Source organism: Schistocerca piceifrons, chromosome 6 (genome assembly GCF_021461385.2).
Source record: "Schistocerca piceifrons isolate TAMUIC-IGC-003096 chromosome 6, iqSchPice1.1, whole genome shotgun sequence".
In the NCBI taxonomy this organism is placed as follows: domain Eukaryota; kingdom Metazoa; phylum Arthropoda; class Insecta; order Orthoptera; family Acrididae; genus Schistocerca; species Schistocerca piceifrons.
Window position 1 is genome coordinate 350,943,602 of NC_060143.1, and position 25,602 is coordinate 350,969,203.

Below are 25,602 nucleotides of genomic sequence, written 5' to 3' on the forward strand. Positions count from 1 at the left end.
CTGGCTGGGTTGGAGATTTTTATCCGCTCAGGAACTGGATATTGTGTTGTCCTAATCATCATCATTTCATCCCCATAGACGGACAAGTCGCCGAAGTGGCGTGAAATCGAAAGACTTGCACCCGGCGAACGGTCTCCCCCACGGGAGGCCCTAGTCACACGACATTTACTTATTTACTACTAACTGCATTCACAACACACTTTGCAGTTGCACTGAATATAACTGCGAAATTGTATCATTGAACGGCACAGGGTTCAGAAGATATGACCTCATGAACATTGATGTGCGCAAAAAACTAGCCTCTGCTTAAAGTTGATCGCAAATTACGGAGACTATATTCATTCAGTGTTACATAATGAGAGCACTTAGTGACTTTAAAAAAAAGTAAGAATAATTTCAAATTTTTTCTAAACTTTTTCTCGCTTACGTACTTCAAAGACTTAACCCATTGACTCATTTGTCAAGTAATCAGATGTCTGAAACCATTTTTTACGTAGAAGTTGGATTATTTAAAGACTTGAGGCTTTAGTGGTATAATTAAGACTTTCAGTTGGAGGCCCTTGAAACATATTTGAGTAGAAGCCACATATTCATTTTGGATAGATTCGATGCAAGGTAGTCTATAGCTGAGTATATTCAATATATATTATTTAAGTTTTACAATAATCTTTTAAATAAGAGTCAGTTCGGTTTCGGAAAGGTAAAGGCACCAGAAATACAGTTTTGATGTTGCGGTTGGCAATGGAACAAGGAAATAAGGCTAATGTGAATTGAAACTTCCTGGCAGATTAAAACTGTGCCCGACCGAGACTCGAACTCGGGACATTTGCTTTTCGCGGGCAAGTGCTCTACCATCTGAGCTAATGTGAATTCTTTGAGAAAATGAGAGAATAGAAGTACACTGTAGGGAAAGACGGGTGATATACAATTTGTACTGAAAGGGTACAGTACCGCCCGACATTGAAAATAGGTTTCCTTCGAATTGTATGCTGTCATGATATCCAGAATTTATAATGTGTGCGCCACTCATATTCAGTGCGATGGCCACGTGTTGATAAAAGCCGTTAAATAAAAAGGAAAGAAAATGTGGTATTGCCAGTGCGTAGTGAACAGTCAGAGTTCTGTAAATTACTGATAGTCAGCGCGTGTTTCCGTTGCGTATTATTCATATAGGAGGATAATTTGTAACTTTATTGTGAGTACGAGAGTTTATGTTACTCGATAAATAAGAATGAATCCACTCGCTTGGCAGACCACTCATCTTGCAGGCCTGACTGCTTGATGACACAGTATGAGCAAGGCATGTGGGTGCCTCTCAGTACAAGAATCAAGGAGGAACAATAATAACGGAAAACGAAGAACAAATTGTTCGGACAGGGACGCAGTCTTCACCCTACAGTTCATTCAGACTTCGAAGAAGGAAACTGGAGATTTGTGGTAAGGTCATATGGGACCAAACTACTTAGGTCATCGGTCCCCAAGCCAACACACTTCTTAATCTAACTTATGCTAACTTACGCTATGGACAACACACACCCATGCCCGAGGGAGGACTCGAACCTGCGACGGGGTGGGAGCCGCACGGACCGTGACAAGGCCCCCCAGACCACGCGGCTACCCCACGCGGCCTTCGAAGAAGCAATGGCGGAAATAAAAGGAAGGCTTAGGAGTAGGTTTAAAATTTAGAGTGAAAAAATGTCAATGGTAAGATTCGCTGATGGCATTGCTATGCTCAGTGAAAGCGAGAAAGAATTGCAGGACCTGTTGAATGAAGTGAACACTCGAATAACCACAGGATATGCATTGAGAGTAAATCGAAGTTAGATGAAAGTAATGAGGAGTAGCAAAAATAAGACTATCTATGAACATTAAATCAAAATTGGTGCCCGCGAAGAAGATGTATTTCAGGGAACCTGCTACCTTCGGAGGAAAGTAGCACATGAGGGTCAAGACAAGGAGGACATAAAAATAATACTAGGACAGACAAAGAGGAAATTCGTGGCCAAGAGTAGTTTACGGGTATCGAACAGCGACCTTAATTTAAGGAAGAAATTTATGAGACTATAGGGTGGAATACTTCATTAATGTAAATTAGGGACTGAAGGAAAGCCGGAAAGAAAGAGTCTGAAATGTGTTGCTATAGAAGAATGCTGAAAGTTAGGTTGATTGGTGGTATAAGGAATCAGGAAGTTTTTCACAGAATCGGAAAAGGAAGCAGAATATGGAAGATATTGACGAGCAGAAAGGACAAGATGATAGGACATTTTAAGGACGTCAGGGAGTTTCCATGGTACTAAAGGGAGCTGTATAAGGTAATAACTGTAGGGGGAGACAGAGATTAGACTAAATTCAACAAAAAATTGAGGCACTATTGCTACTGAGAGATGAACAGGTTGGGGCAAGAGAGGAATTTGTAGAAGGACGCACCAAAACAGTCAGAAACCGAAAAAGAAGGTCTTGACAATGGCAGGCCTCTAGTAAACAACAGATTTTTGTGCGCAAATCTATGACGGCAGCCCCGGCAGAGCAATGATTGTGTAATCCAACGTAAAAAAAAATCTGCATTTAAATGATTTGTGTTAAAATACTTTGTTTTTGCTGAAACTATGATGAAAATCGTATCTTTTTATTGGAACACGCAGTAAAAAGAAAATCAATGTACCTTGCATCACTAATCGAGTAAATATTTATTCCATTTATTATTGTCACATACAATCACAATATACTACCTTACTACACACATAAAAAAAAGTGTTGCATCACCTCGGTTTCAAGCTCTCGTGGACACTGAAGTTGAATGCGTATATTGCATTGCTGGCCTCTGTGGCCGAGTGGTTCTAGGTGTTTCAGTCCGGAACCGCGCTGCCGCTACGGTCGCAGGTTCGAATCCTGCATCGGGCATGGATGTGTGTGATGTCCTTAGGTTAGTTAGGTTTAAGCAGTTCTAAGTCTAGGGGACTGATGATCTCAGACGTTGAGTTCCATAGTGCTCAGAGCCATTTGAACTATTTCGTATATTGCATCAATACCACAGTTCCTTCGACTGTTCGTAGATGTCACTCAACCCGCACAAATATGTAAACGACCATGCCTGCACAATGCCCATGAGACGGAGTGCGTAGTAGTCGACGAGTTCCAGTCATAACACCAGGAAGGAAGTACGCTACTTGTCTGTGGTTCCGCCATGCCTAGGAAGTCAAATCCGATGTCTGACCGTATCCACATTGTTAAGTTGTCAGGAAGGGCTCTCATCAAGGGAAGTTCGCAGACGTCTCAAGAGTGCCACGCGGAGTGGCCGCGTGGTTTGAGACGCCATGCAGGGACTGCGCGGCCCCTCCCGCCGGAGGTTCGAGTCCTCCCTCGGGCATGGTTGTGTGTGTTGTTCTTATCAGAAGCTAGTTTAAGTAGTGTGTAAGTCTAGGGACCGACGACCTCAGCAGTTTGGTCCATTAGGGATTTACATACATTCGAACATTTTGAACGTCTCAGAGTGAACCAAAGCGATGATGTTCGTACATGGAGGAGGTACAGAGATACAGGGTCAGTGCTGCTGCTCCTTTTGTGACTTCCTCACTGTGAGGAGGTTCGAGTGGAAGTTTGTGGCCTTTTGGCCTTTACTCCCCTGGGAATCTTGTCGAATCTTCTTTCTGTACTGATAGGTATTTCTGGACTGGCAAGGAGTGCCGATGACCTATTTCCTGTACTTGTCGGTATGACGATTTTTCTTCTTCTTCTTGCTTGTTGCTGAGGGCTCTTCCTCGGTTGGAATACCGTGCATAAGGATTCCTGCTTTATCATATTCTCCGTTGACCAGAGAGATGATGATACAGCGCATTTGCAGCTGCGTGAAGATAGGGTAGGAATCAATCAAGTTGAATTCCTCCCTCGAAAGACCAATAAGGCCTTCTGGATACCCATGTGGGTGATGACGGAGTTGGGGTTTAGGATGGTTAGGTGGAACGAAGGGATAAGGGTTGTCGTGGTGGGGGAATGTACCATCGCGAAACGAGCCAGCGATCTTCTTTGTTACAGCGCTTGCGCTGTACATGTCTGGGAGCGGGAGGAATGGGACTTCTTCCCACTCTTCTTCTTGCGCTGCTGCTTCGGTGTCCGTCTTGTGCTGTGTTGCCTCCCCTTCGGCAGGCACGTCGGTCTGCGTGACCACCGTCGCGAACTCCTTCTCACTTGGAGGAGTCGTCTGGGTGGCGGTGTCTGTTGTGGCGGAGGCTACCTTGGCTGATCGAAGCTCCTGCGTCAGCACAGCGATCTGACGCCGAGCCTCGCCCAGTTCCGCCACCACGGCCGCCCTCTCTTCCGCCATGGCGGATTTGAAGGCGGACATGGCTTCTTGTACGGCGTCGTTAAGGCGCCTGGTGATGACGTCTTCTGTACAAGTGACCACCTCTTCGTGAGTGGTGGTCACTTGCTTCTGCGTCTTCTTCTCCGGTCCGCGCCAGTTTCTTCTGTAGGCGCAGGAACGGGCGTTGGCCGCGTGTGCGCCGCCGCAGTTGGCGCAGGTACAAGGGGCGTCCCTCTGCTTCTTGCAGTCACGTGTGTCGTGTGCTTGCGCAAACTTCAAGCACGCAACTGCTCCGCTGCAGTGCTTGGCGACGTGGCCAAGCTTTTGGCAGCGAAAGCACTGCGCTGCAGTCTTCCTCTTCTTGTTCCCGGCTGTTCCTGCTAGCGTGAGCAGCAACTCCGCCAAGGCAGCAGCTTTGCGTCCCCTTCCGCGTCCAGGCATCTCCAGTAGCAACAGTGACAATCAGCTATGCGTACCTCACCGCAGCGTGAGCGGGAATGCCGGCGCGGATACAGGGTCAGTGACTTTGTTCACTAAGACAGCCCAAGGGCCACTACAGCAGCTGATGACCGCTACTTACAGATTTAGGCTCTGAGGAACTCTGAGAGGAACGTCACCTTGCTGAATGATTTTCGTGCAGCCACAGGACATTGTGTTTCGACTAAAAACTGTACAAATTGGGCTTTACGAAGTGATACTTCACTCGTGACGTCCATGGCGAGATTCTTCTTCGACATCTAGACACCGTGCAGCACGTTACAGGTGGGCCCATTCACAGATGAGACTCACAGATGCCGTCAACCGGACAATCGTCGGAGACGTTTCTGGAGACAGACTAGTCTTAGAAACATTATCCAGCAAGTGCAGCAAGATGGTGGTTCCCTGATGTTTTGGGATGGAATTATGCGGGGCCAACGTACGCCACTAATATTCACCGAAGGTAATCAAATGGCTATATGATAGAGGGATGACATCTTCCGACGTACAGCGTAACCACATCGGCGGCATTTCGGAGAGAGATTCGTCTTAATGGACGACAGTTCGCGCGCTAATTCAGCTCATCTTGAGAATGCTTTCCTTCATGATATGCGTATGGAGCCAACAGATTTACAATTACAAATTCTCTCTTTGTTCTGGAACAGATAAATTTATTCCAGCAAATCTTCCTGACGATCGCAAGAGTGCAGTCCATTGACCTGAAGGAATGGTAATGTTACGTTGCATGGAAAGATATTAAACCTTCTTCAGTAGCAGCTTCATCATTTATTACGGCACTATCCTCACGTTTTATAACTAAAACTTTGGGACGAAATTTTGCTTGAAAGAGCTAGTTTGTATTTCTTCACATTAATGTTTTGCACAATGTCAGATCAACCTTCATGGTCGATTGAAAGATTACTTTTACATAATATGCAAAATAATTTCTCGCTTTGCTATTCTAATTTCAGAAATGGAAACTCAGCTTTTAATTTCAACAATAAATACACACTTCCTTTTTTTGGCATTTCTGTGAAAAGTATCCAATACATCATATCAAATAACGTAGCCTGTGATTCTAGTTGTCTAATATCACGTTTCTAAAAGCGGTGACCTGATGGAGTAGGTAATGCACTAAGAAAGTAGAAGTGAAAACAAATGGTTCAAATGGCTCTGAGCACTATGGGACTTAACTTCTGAGGTCATCAGTCCCCTAGAACTGAGAACTACTTAAATCTAACTAATCTAAGGACATGAGGCACACCAATGCCCGAAGCAGGATTCGAACCTGCGACCGTAGCGGTCGCGCGGTTCCAGACTGTAGCGCTTAGAACCGCTCGGCCGCTCCGGCCGGCCTAAATGTGATTTGCAGAATATTCATGTAGATGTAGATGTAGATGGATATTTTTTCTCATTCTTAATTACCTGTGGCTTTCCGTTTCACGAGGTCGCCGACATGAGTGTTTCCAAGTAACAGTTTTGTATTTGACGATTCGTATTTGTTTCAGAGCATAATTACATATTAAAAAACTATTAAAATTCAATTGTATTTTATATTTGTAGCGTGCATGAATTAACACAGGAAGAACATTGTTACAGAAATGTAAATAGTCCAGAAAAGTACGCTGATGCTTCATAGATGACACATTTACAGGCAGAGACTAATCTTGCCTCCACAGCCTAAGGACGCCTGTACGGCGTTTGAATAAGGGGCAGCCTGTTCTAATGCTGGTGGTGAAACGAATTTTCATCGTCAGCATTCGGCTGGCAAGGGGAAGATACGTAAGTGCGTAAAGTTCCTAGACTCCAAGCATTGTGTTGATGTCTTGGGTTAAATTTTAACCTGTATACAGAGTGACACTTTTGATGGTGATCAATTTATGGATTGGTGATATGATGCTCGACGGTGCCCCTTGGCGCTGTTTGACAGGAGTGGGCTGTGCACTGGTGAGCCAAATCGTTGTGACCACTTGTTTAGTAGCGTGCTGGTCCACTTTTCAAACAGAATACAGCAGCGATTCTGCTTGGTACAGATTCGACAAGCCCTTGGTGGGTTTCCGCAGGCATGCGGCAACACGATTCACCGCTTATCACAGCCAATCCCCGTAAATTACGGGCTGGTGTTTCATGTGTGCACAACTAACGCCCGATTTTTGTTCCAACAGGTGCAGATCAGGCGCATTTTCTGGCCAAGATATCAATGTGAGTTCACTGTCAAGCTCCTCAAATCACTGCAGCTCGATTCTGACATTCTTACAGGCACAGTTAACCAGCTGGGAGATGACATCGCTGTAGGGGAAGACTTCAAGCATGAAGCGATGCAAGTGGTCCTCAATAATTTTCACGCAGTCCGCAGGTGTCATGGAGCCTTCTATTACTAGCACAGGTCTCGTGGAAGCCCAACTCAACATACCACATAGCATAATGCTGCCATCACACGTTCTTGTGATTCAAAGTTAAGTGTTGTCAATCTACTTTATTGTAATAAGAACCATTAATGTGATTTGCTTGAATTTTTTTAGCTATCCGAGAAAGCAGCATCCTTTAGGCATCCTACAAGAGATGATTGAGAGGATCCCACAATGTGTAAGAACAGGATGTGATTTCTTATTGATGTGTCATGATGATATCATTGGCACTCGCACTCCAGAAAATTATACAGTACTGAGAAATGATTATCAGCGTTCGCGATTCTCTGCGTATTGCGATAAAGATAGGTAACTTAGTTCAGGAGGTATAAACACGTCTAAGATGAATAATCACTGCGAACAAATAATGGATAACAGAAGAAAAGCTTTATTTCAATCTACGAAAATATGAAACACAAAATTGTTCAAGAAAAGAAAACCACTTAGGAATGAAATAATAGTAAGTTGGTTGGTTGACTTAGGGGAGGGGACCAAACAGCGAAGCCATTGGTCCCATCGGATTATGGAAGCAAGTTAGGCGTGGCCTTTCAAAGGAACCGTCCAGGCAATTGTCTGAAGCGATTTAGGGAAATCATGGAAAACCTAGATCAGGACAGCCGGATGGGGGTTTGAACCGTCGTCCTCCCGAGTGCGAGCCCAGTGTGCTAGCAATTGCGCCACCTCGCTAGGTCAGTAGAAAGTGCAAGGAAAATAAAGAGCAATAGTTGAAGGAAAATTCAGGAATGAATTGTCGTTGGTAGCAGAGATTTACGGATTTGGAAAACTTAAAATTACTTTCAGAGTAACTAACCAAAGTGGCGTCAATAGTAAACTGGAAAACGAAATCCACTGTTGAAAGCTGAGGAAAGGCAGAATAAGTAAAACACGACACTGAAGGTCGCTACGATGGGGAGGAATTGTGTACTATCGCGACGTGTTACAAGAATAAATGGGTGTCAATTTGGATGATATTCAGAATGTAGTATTAATTTAACGGAGCTATGGAAGACTTGCTATCAAACAACCTACGACGAACTGATAGCATTCCTTCGGAATGTTTGAAATCGTTAGGGGAAGTAGTAAACAAACTACTATTGAAGTTAGTACGTAGATTCTGTGATTGAGATATACCATCCAACTTTCGGAAGAATATCATCCATACAATTACGAAGATAGCAAGGACTGACAAAAGCGATATTTAACGTACAATTAGCTTGACTCATCGTGCATCCAAGTTGCTAAAACGAATACCACACAGAATAAAGCAACGGGAAAACAGAGGATCAGTTAGATGTCGAACTGTTTGGCTATGGGTAAAGAAAATGCAGCGCATAAGTTGTTCTTGATAATGGAAACAAGACGCCTCCATGTGGTTTGTCATCCTAGAGAAAAAGTTCTGCGATCTAAAAAGTACTGCGAAGTTTCAAATCTTCAGTAAAATTATGTACATGCTACAAGAAACATGTATTCAAGAACCCAGAGATAGCAATAAGAACGCATGATCACCAGAGAATGGCACGAATTAAGAAACGCATAAGGTAGAGATGCATTTCGTTCAACCTATACTGTATACAGAAGAAGTAATAAAGGAAATAAAGCATCAGTGCTAAGATTTGTCAGTGACATTACTATCCTCTATCAAAATAAGGAAGAATAACAGGTCTTGTTTAATATGATCAACAGCCTATGGGGAAAGAATATAGATTGAAAGTAATCGCAAATAAGATCACGAAAGTATTGAGCAGTAACAGAAATGAGAATACCGCCACACACAACATCAAAATTAGGGACTACGCAGTAAGCCTGGGAACAAAATAATGCACGACGAACAAAGCAAAAAGGGTATAAGAGCAGACTAGCACGAGCAATGAGACATTTCTCACCAGAAAAGTTCTAGTAGTAACAAAGAAAAGCTTTAACCTGAGGAATAAATTTGTGGGATTGTACATCTGATGTGGTACTATAGAGTGACGTTGAAAATTCGGTGGACTGATGAGATAAGAAATGAGTAGGTTCTCTACAGAGCCGCCGCGGAAAGAGACGTGGGAAAACCCCGACTAAAAGAAGGGACACAATAATAGAAGCTGCACTAAAACAAAAAACGGTTCAAATGGCTCTAAGCACTATGGGACTTAACATCTGAGGTAATCAGTCCTCTGGACTTAGAACTACTTAAACCTAACTAACCTAAGGGCATCACACGCATCCATGCGCGAGGCAGGATTCGAACCTGCGACCGTAGCGGTCACGCGATTCCAGACTGTAGCGCCTAGAACCGCTCGGCCACTCCGGCCTGCGAAATGAAAACAGCTCACCATTTGAAAAGATTGCGTAGTCCCAACCAAGGAACTGCAAAAACAGTGCGATGTTCAGTCTGGTTTGATCAAAAAGGGTATTTTCTTTATTATTTAGGTTTGACTACATTTTTCCTCCATTTGTCTATTTTGCACATTACTTAAAAATCTATTTTAAAATATACGAGATGTGTAATGAAAAACGGGACACTATACGACCTGTACGTATTTTTCCGGGACAGTGGGCCAATTAAGCTGAATAATGGACTATCCCGTAAAATACCGGACGCCTAGCCACGCTAATTTAAACGCGATTGTGTAACACACAGCAAATAGTAAGCAAATTAGACTGGACAGCATACGTCGGGCTACTGCTTGTGCATTTGACTTTGATAGTGGGACTGGGTAACGGTATGGGAGGGGATAAGAGCAGTGTGGGATTACGCTGCTCACACGCAGCACCCGCTTGCGGGACACGCTAGAGCTGGCGGCGCTTACCCGTTGTTCCTGCCTCTGTCGTTAGAGAGAAAGCCACAAACTGCGGGCGCCTAGGTTATCGGCAACCCGGCGGGCACGTCGCAGTGGCGCGCGGCCTGAACACGAGCACCGCAGGGGCCGACCGCAGCTCGCCGTCCTGCCGGCGGTATCTGGTAGCCGGCGGCGCGCCTCATTGGCAACCGTGCGTCGCACCGGCTGTGGGTTTGATAACAATGGGAGGCATACCGGTGGAGGACGGGCACAACAAGGCAGGTAGATTGGACGGGCGCAGAGCTGCAGCGCAATTTCCCAAATACATCTGCCAATAACAGACTATATTTTGTTTTTCCTCTATGGCGGCAGTGTACCGTGCAGTTTACACAATCGTCGACAGTCCCTGGATGCACTGCTCTAGTGAAATAAAGGCTACGTTAGAAAAAAACCTCGCCACAATTTTGTTGCAGATGTGTTTGATTTAGCGCTACGCAAACGGTACTTTTTACGTCCAATGTTCATTATTAGACCGATAGTTACACGCTTTTAATCATTGCCACTCTTTTTGTGATTGTTTTTCGACTCTCTGATGTACTGACGTTGCATATAAAGCAGATAACACGTTGTGTGGTGAGGCCTCTATGTTTTCAACTATGGGATTCACAGGACTGGTTGCTATAACGAAGCAATATTAACACTAACACAATGTGAAGTCATATCAGACCTATTATTTCGTGAAGCGTTAAAGATATCGAAACGAGGTCTTCAGCATATAATAGTACGTAATTTCTTTGTGTATTGCTGAAATTAACTTCACTAACAATCGATATCTTGAAGCAAGTATGACATTTTAATGGAGAAATACAGTTCTTATCACTTCATTCGAAAGCTCTTGAAAGACGAGTGCTGTGATATAACCGTTGGTATTGGAACGTTTTGGAAAAAATATCCAAGGAATGATCTAAAATTCACAGACCAAGTGGGTGGAATCGGCCGTTGCTGTATAAACACTGCCGAGTGTGATTTTCATGCCACTCTCCCTTGTTGCATTAAGCATTTCGACTGTTTGCTTGTTTCCACAAAAACTGTTCACTAAAGCTTGAGTATACACAACGTTTGAATTAATCTCTTCTGATATGGTGGAAGTTAGCAGTACATTATCTGATCGAAAGCTTGCAGCTCAGTGAAAGGCGGAGTTGACGACTAAATGTCATGAGAGGCGGACCCCTAGTATAAAAGGAGGCTTGGAGTACTTACTGCGTTGTCAATAAGGAAGCAGTAAGAGGAGAATATGTCTCTTAGGACAGATCAGTGACTTCGAATATGGACTAGTCCCTGGATGTCACCTGATTAACAAATCCATCACAACATTTAAAACCCTTATAAGTTGCCCAAGTCGATTGTGAATTATGTGCATGTAAAGTCGAAATGCGAAGGAACAACCACAGCCGAAACAAGACCAGACAGATCTCGTTTACTGGGAAATAGGGACTTTCGAGCAATGCGTAGGATGTTTCAGAAATATCGCATGAAATCTGAGAAAGGAATCTCTTGTCAGCACCAGAATACTATCAGCAGCCTAGGTAGCACAATGACTGTGTGTAGGGAGTTGAAAAGAATTGGGTTCAGTGGTCGAGCAGCTGCTCATAAGTCGGAAACTAAAGTACTCAATGCTAACTGCAGCCGGGCGCGGTGGTCTAGCGGTTCTGGCGCTGCAGTCCGGAACCGCGGGACTGCTACGGTCGCAGGTTCGAATCCTGCCTCGGGCATGGGTGTGTGTGATGTCCTTAGGTTAGTTAGGTTTAAGTAGTTCTAAGTTCTAGGGGACTTATGACCTAAGATGTTGAGTCCCATAGTGCTCAGAGCCATTTGAACCATTTGCTAACTGCAAATTTTCCCGGCAGATTAAAACTGTGAGCCGAACCGAGACTCGAATTCGTGATCTTTCGTAGGCAAGTTCTCTGGCAACTGGGCTACCCAAGCACGGTGACGACCAGTCCTCACAGCTTCACTTTCGTCAGTACCTCGTCTCCTACCTTCCAGACTTCAAAGAATTTCTCCTGTGAAACTTGCGGGAATAGCAATTCTGGAATAAAGGATAATGTTCCAGGAGTGCTAGTCCGGCAAATTTCGCAGTGGAACTTCTGTGAAGTTTGGAAGTAGGAGACGAGGTACTGGCAGAAGTAAAGCTGTGAGGACGCGTCATGAGTAGTGCTTGGGTACATCAGTAGGTGGAGCACTTGTCCACGAAAGGCAAAGGTCCCGAGTTCAAGTCTCGGTCGGGCACAAAGTTTTAATATCTTGGGAAAGTTTCATGTAAACTCCCACTCCGGTGCAGAGTGAAAATTTCGTTCTGGTATGCTAAGTGCAGCTTGAAAGAGTGACGCCTCTGTACTGTGGATGACTGGAAGCGAGTGCTGTACCCTGCCACATTCCGACGCAAGTGTTGCGGTTTGACAAATACTTCCCGAACGTTGACGGAGTGAGGAATGATTAGGTTTTAATGTAACGTCGACGTCGAGGCTACTAGAGCAGGAGCACAAGCTCGGGTTGTTCTAAGGGCAGTGAAAGGAATTGGCACTTTCAAAGAAACCATCCCAACATTTTTCTAAAGCGATGTAAAGAAATCACAGAAAACTTAAATCTGGATGGCCAGAAGCGGATTTGAGTCGCCTGCCGAATGCGGATCTAGTGCGTCGCTTGGTACGAGAACATTGCCTGCCATCACGTGTGCCAACAATGAAGTATGGAGCAGGTGATGCTACGGTATGGGGGTGCTTCTCGTGGTTAGGGTGTGGTCCTTTTATTGGGGTTAAGAAATCGTTAAGTTAGGGAACACATTTTACAGCAATGGATATTGTATACGGAAGAGGAGTAGTCAGGAAATGGCGATAGTAGCAGCATGACAGTGCAGCTTTCAAACAGCAGCATCTGTGAGGCAATCGTTTGTGGGCAATAACATTCATGAAGTCGCGACTTGGATCTAATGTAACACCTTTGTGGTGAGTTACAACGTTGATCTTGCTCCAGGTCTTCTCTGGATTTGGCTCATGAGAAAGAATTGGCTGCTTTCCTTGATAGATATTCAGACACCTATTTCAAAGCGACCTCAGCAGAGTTGAAGCTATCATGAAGGCGGAAACGGACACTTCCCATATTAACGTCAACAAACAGGTGTCCAGATATTTCTGACCAGATAGTGATATCGTACCTGGAAATGTTTCAGCACAAAAATTGAAAAGCGTCAAACCACTGTACTCGTCTTATCTTTAACGCTTTACGAAATAATAGGTGTGGTATCTACACTGCTGGAAACCTCTTTGGATATCATGAACGTTCAACGAGATAAAACGGTTGCGTGGAATTAGGGAAGCAGGGAAATAAGACGATGTGAGAACAACTTCAACAGAAACACAAGCTGTGCGTTTAGCAGTGCTTGCAAGAGTGCGCTTGACAAAGAAAGACTACGGGGGGAGAACTTCACACCGTTTATCGCATGTCACGAGTGGTGGCGCTACAAACGACGCTGGAGAGTGAGCTCAAAAGGTATCTATGGATGTAACGTGTGCTGTATTCGTGACGCAATCCTGCCGTTCTCTGGGAATAAAAGTGGGAGCTTCGCCATTTTCACGACAGTCAGACTTAGCTCCTGACAACGACGATGGAGGCAGTCATCGAAAGCTTGGAATTTTATACGAATTTGACGCAGCAAGTTAATCGAGAAGTCTTTGTCCAACGATTCTGTCGTGTAAGATATTTCAGCCAACTGTGTACACTGTTTGTCAGTTAATAATAACTATAGTAACTACAGTAACCTCCCCCCCCCCTCCCCCCTCCCATCATGAACCGTGGAACTTGCCGTTGGTGGGGAGGCTTGCGTGCCTCAGTGATACAGATAGCCGTAGGACGTAGGTGAAGAAGAAATGGGAGATATGATGCTGCGTGACGAGTTTGACAGAGCACTGAAAGACCTGAGTCGAAACAAGGTCCCGAGAGCAGACAACATTTCATTAGAACAGATATCCGTGCAATCACAACGGAGGGGTATCTGTTGAGAGGCCAGACAAACGTGTGTTTCCTGAAGAAGGGCAGCAGCCTTTTCAGTAGCTGCAGGGGCAACAGTCTGGATGATTGACTGATCTGGTCTTGTAACATTATCCAAAACGGGCTTGCTGTGCTGGTACTGCGAACGGATGAAAGCAAGGGGAAACTACAGCCGTAATTTTTCCCGAGGGCATGCAGCTTTACTGTATGGTAAATGATGATGGCGTCCTCTTGGGTAAAATATTTCGGAGGTAAAATAGTCCCCCATTCGGGTCTCCGGGCGGGGACAACTCAGGAGGACGTCGTTATCAGGAGAAAGAAAACTGGCGTTCTACGGATCGGAGCGTGGAATGTCAGATCACTTAATCGGGCAGGTAGGTTAGAAAATTTAAAAAGGGAAATGGATAGGTTAAAGTTGGATATAGTGGGAATCAGTGAAGTTCGGTGGCAGGAGGCACAAGACTTTTGGTCAGGTGAATACAGGGTTATAAATACAAAATCAAATAGGGGTAATGCAGGAGTAGGTTTCATAATGAATAAAAAAATAGGAGCGCGGTTAAGCTACTACGAACAGCATAGTGAACGCATTATTGTAGCCAAGATAGACACGAAGCCTACTCCTCGCACGATAGTGCAAGTTAATATGCCAACTACCTCCGCAGATGACGAAGAGCTTGAAGAAATGTATGATGAGATAAAAGAAATCATTCAGATAGCGAGGGGAGACGAAATTTTAATAGTCATGGGGGAATGGAATTCGATAGTAGAAAAAGGAAGAGAAGGGAAAGTAGTAGGCGAATAGGAATGAAAGAGGAAGCCGCCTGGTAGAATTCTGCACAGAGCATAACTTAATCATAGCTAACACTGGGTTTAAGAATCATGAAAGAAGGTTGTATACGTGGAAGAGGCCTGAAAACAATGGAAGGTTTCAGAGAGATTATATAATGGTAATACAGAGATTTAAGAACCAGGTTTTAAATTGTAAGTCTTTTCCAGGGGCAGATGTGGACTCTGACCACAATTTATTTTTTATGAACTGTAGACTAAAGCTGAAAAAACTACAAAAAGGTAGGAATTTAAGGACATGGGACCTGGATAAACTAAAAGAACCAGAGGTTGTAGAGTGTTTCAGAAAGAAGATTAAGGAATGATGACAAGAAAAGGGGAAAGAAATGTAGTAGAAGAAGAATGGGTATCTTTGAGAGGTGAAATAGTGAATGTAGCAAAGGATCAAGTAGGTAAAAAGACGAGGGCTAATAGAAAATCTTGGGTAACAGACGAGAGATTGAATTTAATTGGTGAAAGGAGAAAATATAAAAATGCAGTAAATGAAGCAGGCAAAAAAGGAATACAAATGCCTCAAAAATGTGATCGACAGGAAGTGCAAAATGGCTAGGCAGGGATGGCTAGAGGACAAATGTAAGGATGTAGAGGCATATATCACTAGGGGTAAGATAGATACTGCCTACAGGAATATTAAAGAGACGTTTGAAGAGAAGAGAACCATTTGTATGAATATCAAGAACTCAGATGGAAAACCAGTTCTAAGAAAAGAAGGGAAAGCAGAAATGTGGATGGAGTACGTAGAGGGTCTATACAAGAGCGGACGGCAATATTATCGAAATAGAAGACGACGCAGATGAAGAGATGGGAGATACAATACTGCGTGAAGAGTTTGACAGAGCACTGAAAGGCCTAAGTCGAAACAACGCCCCAGAAGTAGGCAACATTCCATTAGAGCTACTGACGGCCTTGGGAGAGCCAGTCCTGACAAAACTCTACCATATGGTGAGCAAGATGTATGAGACAGGTGAAATACTCTCAGACTTCAAGAAGAATATAATATTTCCAATCCCAAAGAAAGCAGGTGTTGACAGATGTGAAAATTACCGAACAAGCTGTTTAATAAGCCACAGCTGCAAAATACTAACGCGAATTCAAGAGTCGACGTGCTTGAGAGGGACGCAGTGGTTGAGAAGGGAGGGAGATAAGGCTGTAGGCTATCCCCGATGTTATTCAACTTTGGAGTAGGAATTAAAGTCCATGGAGAAGAAATTAACACTGAGGTTTGCCGATGACATTGTAATTCTGTCAGAGACAGCAAAGGACCTAGAAGAGTAGTTGAACGGAATGGATTGTGTCTTGAAAGGAGGATACAAGATGAACATCAACAAAGGCTAAACGATGATAATGGACTGTAGTCGAATTAAATCTGGCGATACAGAGGGAATTAGATTAAGAAATGGGACACTTAAAGTAGAAGACGAGTTTTGCTATTTGGGAAGCAAAATAACTGATGATGGTCGAGGTAGAGAGGATATAAAAAGTAGACTGGCAATGGCAAGGTAAGTGTTTCTGAAGAAGAGAACGTTGTTAACATCGAGTATAGATTTAACCGTCAGGAAGACTTTTCTGAAAGTATTTTTATGGAATGTAGTCATGTGTGGAAGTGAAATATGGACGATAAATTGTTTAGACAAGAAGAGAATAGAGGCTTTCGAAATGTGGTGCTACAGCTAGATTAGATGGATAGACCATGCAACTAATGAGAAGGTACTGAATGGAATTGGAGAGAAGAGGAATTTGTAGCATAGTTTGACTAGAAGAAGGAATCGGTTGGTAGGACATATTCTGAGGCATCAAGGGATCGCCAATTTAGTTTTGGAGGGCAGCGTGGAGGGTAATAATCGTAGAGGGAGACCAAGAGATGAATACACTAAGCAGATTCAGAAGGATGTAGGTTGCAGTAGGAACTTAGAGATAAATAAGATTGCACAAGGTAGGGTAGTAGGAGAGCTGCATCAAACCAGAGTCTGGACTGAAGGAACAACAACAAAATAGTAACTAATCTTAATGACAGTTACAATATTATTTACTTTTTTGTTACATGAATACTTAGTTTTTCAAATGTTAGCAAAAATCCACCTCAACTTCCTTATGTACCTTCAAGTTATTATTACTTTGTTATTGTCATTAGGCTACGTATTAAATTTTGTATATGTGTTAGTGTACGACTGTAGTGACGTATCTGCATACATGAAAGAGACCCTGTTATCCAGCTAGGCTCCTTGTAACTATATATGACTCTGAATTATTTCGTATATGAGATATATTTCCTCCTTTTTATCGCTGCTATGTCGGGGAATTAAAACTCATTAGTGTGCTAGACGGTTTATTCCACTCGCAGCCTGATTTGTGGATGCAAATGTTAAAAAATACAGACAAATGCACACGTTTAGTACCTTGACCAGTTACTTACATGATGTTTGACAAGTACATAAAGTGCATATGAAAACGAGACACATGGAGGAAAGTAAGATAGTTGTTTATTACTTCAGAAGTAACCGCCGTAACTGTGAATACAGTTGTACCACTGTGAGAGAAGACGGTCAACGCGTTGATGGAAAAATGTTTGCGGTTGCCTACAGAACTATGATTGTACGCAGGCATGCACCTCTTCATCCAAAGTAAATCGACGGCCGCAAATGAGTTTTTTTTGTCTCCAAAAATACGGAAATCTAATGGGGAAGAATGTGCCCGCTGAAGGCAGTGAAAACTGGAGCCCAGGTACACCATGGACCTAAAGTTTATTAATTTACAATTAACAAGATAAACTCTTGACGTAATTGATTTGTAACCAATTACTAAACCAAAACAGCTTTTCTTAAAAACGAGTTCTGAACAGTTATTGGGGTAGAAGGCCAGTAAAATCGCAGTAAAATAAAAGAATTCTAAATTCTTAGCACTTAATGTGGCAGAATCAGGTCCTGAAGGGTCTTACTAACGTCTCAGTCCAAAAATTAAGTTCAGCCTAGCCGGTAACTAGAACGAAATAGACATAAACGACAAATCCGAAGATTAGTCATCACAGCAGAGTCAGCATAGCAATGGAACTGGAGTGAGATTCTCATTGATGAAATGCATCTCAATTTGGCATTTGGCCCAACAGGCCTTAACCAGCTTCTCGGGGTTCATGTGCTGGTGTAAATACAGCCCCAGACGCAGGGATATCGCTGGTCCTATTTTAGGTTACATGGCCACTGCAAGGAAAAGGTTTGTAGGAACAGCGACCGTTGATGGCACTTGAGTTGCCGTCTGATGTCTGTGCGGAACTCAGCTGATGTCATGTGTCACCTGCAAGGAAGATCACTGGCCACATAGCCTGGTTATAATGTGGGCTGCTGGCAGTGTAAGTGCGGCCTGACTGTGGGGGAGGGTGGTATACTGATACCTCCTCCCCCCTGCCCCCCCCTCCAAGGGGAGAGAGATGGAGGTATTGCTCGTTGTCTCCTGGTGGTATTGGGTCCTCACTTGTGGCATTGGTAGCCGGGAAGGTGAAGTTCACCTCCACTGATGTTATAGGTGATATCACTGGAGTTTCCTCCTGGGACCCTTCCAGAGGGCCATCGCCAGTTGGGGTTGGTCAGTGCCAACGGTACCCAGCATAGGGGGTGGAGAAGCATCTACTTCTGGAATAAAACAGGGAGGTAAACTTTGAGACCCAGAGTGTGGAAAATCCATACTTCAACGACTGATAGCACCTGGTGCATCCATGATCAGTATCTTGGCCACTAATGTTGTTGAGTGCTGTCAAACTGGTCTGTAAAATACCTGTTAACCTTGATGAGATCATTGATGTGATTGGATAACAGTTTGTGCAATGTTTAAGAGTAGAACAAGTTCCAATCAGTGATGGTCGCTGAGGACTCCACCTCGATCTACAGCTTGATGGGAATATTGTTGATGTTCCCATGTGTAACGAAGCCCTGCCTGGATGGACGAGATGTCTAGATAGGGTGTGCTTCTTCATATCCATCACTGTGCGAGGGGGCCTTTGGGTGGAGTCCACATTTATTTTAATTATTGCCTGGCGTACTTTGGATCAGTGGCAAAGCACTCACTGAAATGGTAAGGACACTCATGTCATTGGTGTAAATAAAGCATTGACTGCAGAAAGGGAGTTGCCAAGTGGTTGACACTTGTGAAGGGTTCTCCAGGGTAACGAATGACTTAAGAGATTGCCCAAATTCACTGATTATAGGAAGGCAAGAGTCCAGGGACTAGTATGGACATAGGTAATCCAATCCCGGTAACACTGTACATGAAGCTTGTGGCAGCTAAAAAGTTTATAGTGGGCCACAACCACATGTACCTGGGAATCGAAATAGTGTAATGAGCTAGACTTGATCCTGAAACAATAAAGATTTTGAGGTTCCATTTGGAGGTTAAGTTACTGCAGGAGTAGGTAGATACTGAAATCAGCATATGTCAGGACAAAAGCGTATTGTTTGATATCACCAGATTTGCCATGTACCAGTATCAGTTGCTCCGTGCTGGCAACATAGTTCGTGCACAGTTCGAGATTACTGTCGAATGGTGAAAACTATGGAGGTGACATCTGGAAACCTGTGATCATGGTGTCGATCCAAGAAAGGTGACTGGTGGGTTCTGGGAATGGCACTAGGATGGCCGCCAGCAATTTGACCAGGAGTTTGTGGATATGCTGCATCTGTTGCAGCAGTACCAAGACCTGGGCCAAGGATCCACTGGAAGCAATATAACAGAAGTGAATGGATATGAAAAAGTCACAAAAGGACTATCTCTCTGGGTCGGTGCACACATGTAAGCATTGTTTTGAAACAAAAAAAGAAAAAAAGTAGCTCCTGACCAATTAATGCATCCACTGAAGGTGATAAAAAAAAGTACAGTAGGGCCAAAGTATAGAACGAACTAAAGTTCATTGATGCATAAAGTTTATTGATTCACAATTAACACAATATTCTCTGTAATTACGTGGGCTGTAACCAGTTATTAAACTAAAACAAATCTTGAAAACAAAGACAGCACTGTTACTGAGGCAAAAGGCCAATAAAGTCACAGTAAAAAGAAGAATTCAGTTCTAAGAGTGTTAGTACTCACAGTGTTAGAATCAGAGTCCTGAAGGGACTTATCAATGTCCCAGTCCACAAGCTAAGTTTGGCAAAGATGGCGGCAAGGAAGAAATAGATATGAATCACAAGTTTGAAGACCAGTCACCATGAAAGGGCCACGTCTTGTTCAAGGTACAGCCATGCTGGAAGATCTGGGACACAAAGGCTGAAACGAACTGCGATGATGGCATAGTGATGTCTCTGCAGTGACCTCCTGATTGACGAAATGTGTCTGCTTTCGGTGCCTGGCCCAGCAAGCCCGCTTTTAGTAAACTGGCTCCTTAGGACCCGTGCTCTGGTCTATACAGCCGTGGGTACCAGGATAAGCTGGACTTATTTTCACTCACGCTGTCAACTTAAGGGAAAGATCCGTGTTACCAGTGGCCTCTGGGGGCGTTTGGGTTGCCATCTGGTGCTTTGCGGAACATGGCCAATGTCATGTGTCACCTGCAAGGAAGATGGCTGCCTGTTTAACCTGGCTGTAATGTGGGGTGCTCACAAAGCAGGGGCAGGCCCACGATACGTCAGGGAAGATCGAGATCGTATGGAGAATCTGTATTGGCGTCCCAGAGAAGCTTCTGCAGTGCACTTGAAACAACGTTGGCTACATGTGAGCGGTCCCACGGTTCTGTATACATTCGCAAACACTTTTATATGAAGGCGTTATTATCTCGTCTCACATTGGGATAGATCTGTTAGCTGTTATGTCGTTTACTTTTGAAATAATAAACTTTTTACTTACTTTTTTCCGTCTGTCTCCTTTTCATTTGACTGTCCTCTATAGTTACAAACTAAAGGAGTGATAGAGGACAATGAAGTAAGACAATAATTGTAATAAACATAGGTCAGGAACTAATTCTTTCCGTGATATGTTGTATGATACTGAGTCCCCAACGATGCAAACTGCGGTCATGCACTTAGCGACAAAGAAAATGCAAGTATTACTCATTTCCACTGTTCATGTGACGGAATGTTTCAGCAACACGTCTCCTCTTCTGTGCCTGTAAGAATTCAAACATCCCAGGCGTTTACCAGAAGTATTCACAACCACCCACGTTGCCAGAGTTCATCGAAATATCAGCAGGGCTGAAATACACCAAAGCTTTTAAAAATCCCCACACGAAAATCTCCAACGTGTGGAAGCTGGCGTACCTGAGATGACGGTGGTACTGGAGAGTCATAACTGATACACTTGTTGTTGAAACTCTATTTAATTGCAGCATAGTGATGATAATATCAAATGAGGGTCGTTTATCACTTTTTAATTTATCCCTTACTTGCGGTGTTTCGAAATAAACGTAGCCTTAGACATTAACAGTGTTGTAACATTGGTATGACTGCATGGGTGCATATATTGTAATGGAAGAAGTCACTGGTTTCCAGGCCTGTGTTTACTACGATTATTTGCTTGTTTCATTGTCCTCTACTCACCCTTCCGTTTGCACTTGTAACATAATTTTAGTAATACGTTATAATAGAACGTAGTGGAATGGTTAGCTTATGAAAATAGTAATGAGGCGTGATTTAACCACACATCCAAGTAAAACAATCCGCCATGTTAAAAGTGGTTGCAGTAACATAACACATACCTCGGGAAACGACTTGTGCGAAACAAAATAACCGCAAGAGGAACATGTGTATGTTCAGGAGGTCGATTTCTATGGTGGCACCGGCAGTTGACCTACTGCTAGGGCGATCTATGAGCGTGCAGCAACCCTAGACCGGTGACTGGCGGAGTTTTTTTTCTGTATTGTTATTTTAAACCTTTACAAAAGATAGGCCGGCAGCGGCTTTTCCACGCCGCTCTTCGGCCACAGAAAAAAACGTACAAGAAATATGAAGACAGAAAAACAGATGTACATGTAGGATAAAACAGGAGACAGACAGATGAAAAGGAAATGAAGTCATTCACGGAAGGCACTGGTCGCACAAGGAATGTCAGCTCAGTGCACAAACCTAGACAGAAGGTTGAACACATGAACGAAGGAGCACTGACGAAGAAACACCGTTGCACTAAGACAAAGAGAAACACTAACACAATGATGACGATCTTCGGCGCATTGTAGACACACTATTGCACGAAAAAAAAGTGGGGGCTGCCACAGGGAAATACGAGAGGGTAGAAGGAGGGGGGAAGAATGACAGGTGGAGAGAAGATGGGTGGGAGAGGGTAAGGGGTACGGAGGGGGGATGGAAGCCTGGGGAGGGGGGAGGAGAGGGAGAGAGCAGGGAGGAAGTGAAGAAGGAGAGAAGGGAAAGATGGTGCCCTGGAGGAGGGGGACGAAGGGGAGGATTAAATCCGGTAGGAGGGGATTGGCGGAGGCAGTCCATGAGCTTCTGATGTACCGGAAGCTACCGGCTCGTGTTGAGATCGGTGGGATGTTCGGATCTCGCCGTCAGTCATGCACAGCTCTTGTTTCAGTTGGTGAGTCGCGACCTGGCCCGTACAATACGTGGGACACCCGTGCGCGACTGAACAGCTGAGAAGGTGAGCGCAGCCCGCCAGGGCAAGTCGGCTGCCTTCGCTGCACCCCGCCGGAGCGTGGCTTCGCCGGACTGCCGCGTCACGCGCTGTGGCTTCTCTGATCACTGAGCCAGACTTTTCCCTCGGCCACGTTGTGCTGTGCGTCCGCCTACAAAGCCCTCTCTTTATCCTGCTTTATTTTAATATCGATTGACTGTGCAGGAGAGGTTCGGAGTTGTTTCACTGAAATATCGAGGTTGCATTGTTTCACAGTAGGAGGGATACCTTCTCCTTATTTTCCTCAAGCTAGTTGTGGAGTCAACATAAGTACCGTTTGTCAGTAGAATAGTGTACACTGTGTTGACAAACGTCATGGCATAGCGATTTGCGCCTATAGAGATGGCGGTAGTATCGCATGCGCAGATATGAAAGAGCAGTGCATTGGCAGTGCTGTCATTTGTACTGAGGTGATTCGTTTGAAAAGGTTTCCGAAGAGATTATAGCTACACGACGGGAATTAACAGATTTGGGGCGCGGTTTGGTGGTTTGAGCTAGACGCATGGGACGTTCCATTTCGGAAATCGTTAGGCAATTCAGTATTCGGAGATCCACAGTGTCAAGAGTGCGCCGAGAATACTAAATTTCGGGTTTATCTCTCACCACGGTCTTCACTTAATGACTGAAAGCATCAGCGGTTATGTAGAATTGTCAGTGCGAAGAGACAAGCAACGCTGCGTGAAATAACCGCAGGAATCAGTGTAGGACGTGCGACGAACTTATGCATTAGGACAGTGCTGCGAAATTTGCCGTTAATAGGCTATGGCAGCAAACGAACGACGCGAGTGCCTTTGCTATCATCACGACATAGCCTGCAGCGCCTCATCTGGGCTAGTGACTATATCAGTTGGACTCTAGATGACTGTAAAACTGGGGCTGGTCAGATGAGTCCCGATTGCAGTTGGTAGGTGCAAATGGTAGGGTTAGAGTGTGGTGCAGACCGAAGTGTTCAAGAAGGCACTATGCAAATTAGTGGTAGCCCCATAATGGCGAGGCCTGCGTTTAGATGGAACGGACTGGGTCCTCTGAGCAAACTGGACCGATCATTGACTGAAAATGGTTATGTTGGCTACGTCGAGGTCATTTTCAGGCATTAATGGAGTTCATGTTCCCAAACAACGATAGAATTTTTGTGGATGACAATGCGACATGTCACAGAGCCACAATTGTTCGTGAATGGTTTGATGAGCTTTCTGGACAGTTCAGATGGTTCAAATGGCCCTGAGCACTATGGGACATAACATTTGAGGTCATCAGTCCCCTAGACGTAGAACTACTTAAACCTAACTAACCTATGGACATCACACACATCCATGCCCGAGGCAGGATTCGAAGCTGTAACGCCCTCGCGAGGCCAAATGCAAGAATGTCGTGGCCGGGTAGTACTTGCAGATCTGGAGCCTCCTGTCAGCACAGGCTGAGGCGCTCGTTGTTTTGGTTGTCCTGACCTGGTTCAATGGTTCAAATGGCTCTGAGCACTATGGGACTTAACATCTGAGGTCATTAGTCCCCTAGAACTTAGAACTACTTAAACCTAACTAACCTAAGGACATCACACACATCCATGCCCGAGGCAGGATTCGAACCTGCGACCGTAGCGGTCGCGTGGTTCCAGACTGAAGCGCCTAGAACCGCTCGGCCACACCGGCCGGCTGTCCTGACCTGCACTGGCTCTTCTGACAGACCAGCCGTCCTTGCCTGGCGAAGTCTGCCCAAGGCAGGATTCGAACCTGCGACCGTAGCAGCTGCGCGGTTCCGGACTGAAGCACCTTGAACCGCTCGGCCACAGCGGCCGGTTGGACGGTTCGAGCGAATGATTTGACATTCCGGATCTCCCGACAGCGGTCGTAATCGAAGGGTCAGCCGTGCACAAAATCCTGCACCAGCAACAGCTTCGCAATTATGAACGGCTATAGAGGCAGCGTGACTCAGTATTGCTGCAGCAGACTTCCAACGACTCGTGGAGTCCATTCCACGACAAGTTACTGCCCTATGCCGGACGGAAGGAGATCCGATACGACATTAGGAAGTATCTCACGGCTTATATCACCTCAGAGTATTACTCGTCTTTCCTTGTAGCTTAACCCTATTTTCTTCAGAATTTCGATAATGCTCCATTTGACACTGTCGAACGCTTTTTCCAGGTCGACAAATTCTATGTACTTGTCTTGCTGTTTCTTTAGTCTTGCTTCCAACGTCAGAACTGCCTCTCTGGTACCTTTAACTTTTCTACAGTCGAACTAATCATCTAACGCCCCTCCTCCCAATTTTGTTCTATTCTTATGCATGTTATTCTATTGTGTAATATACAGAGTAGTATACAGGTTGGACCCTAGACGAGTGGAAAACCGGGACGTGATCAGATGAGTCTCGACCTCAGTTGGTAAGAGCAGGCCCCACGGACCCATGGACCGAGGGTCCACCAGTCCAGCTGAACCTATCATTTACCGGAAGTGGTTATGTTCGTCTACTTGGAGACCATTTGCAGCAATTCATGAACTTCAAGTTCCCAAACAACTATGTCATGTAACGGGGCCACAGTTGATAGCCATTTGTTTGAAGAACATTTTGGAAAATTCGAGCGAAGGATTTGGTCACGCAGATCACCGATATGCATTCCATCGAATCTTTACGGGACATAATGAAGAGGAAAGCCCGTGCACACAATGCTACATCGGGAACGCTTTTGTAATTACGGACGGCCATATAGGCAGCATGACTCAATATTTTTTCAGGGGACTCCGAATGACTTGTAGAGTCGATGTCAAGTGGAGCTGCTGCACTACGCCAGGCAATAGGAGGTCCGACACGATATTAAGAAGTAACAGATGACTTTTGTCACCTCAGTGTACGTGGCACCAATTAAAATTACGACAGATACTTACTTAGGATTGATGAAAAGTATTTGAACACTTATTAGTGGAGCAATGGCAGCCCATTCGTCCTCAACAGCCTAGCTCAGGGAAAGTAGCGATGCTACACTACTGGCTATTAAAATTGCTACGCCACGAAGATGACTTGCTTGAGACGCGAAATTTAACCGACAGGAAGAAGATGCTGTGATATGCAAATGATTAGCTTTTCAGAGCATTCACACAAGGTTGGCGCCGGTGGCGACACCTACAACGTGCTGACATGAGGAAAGTTTCCAACCGAT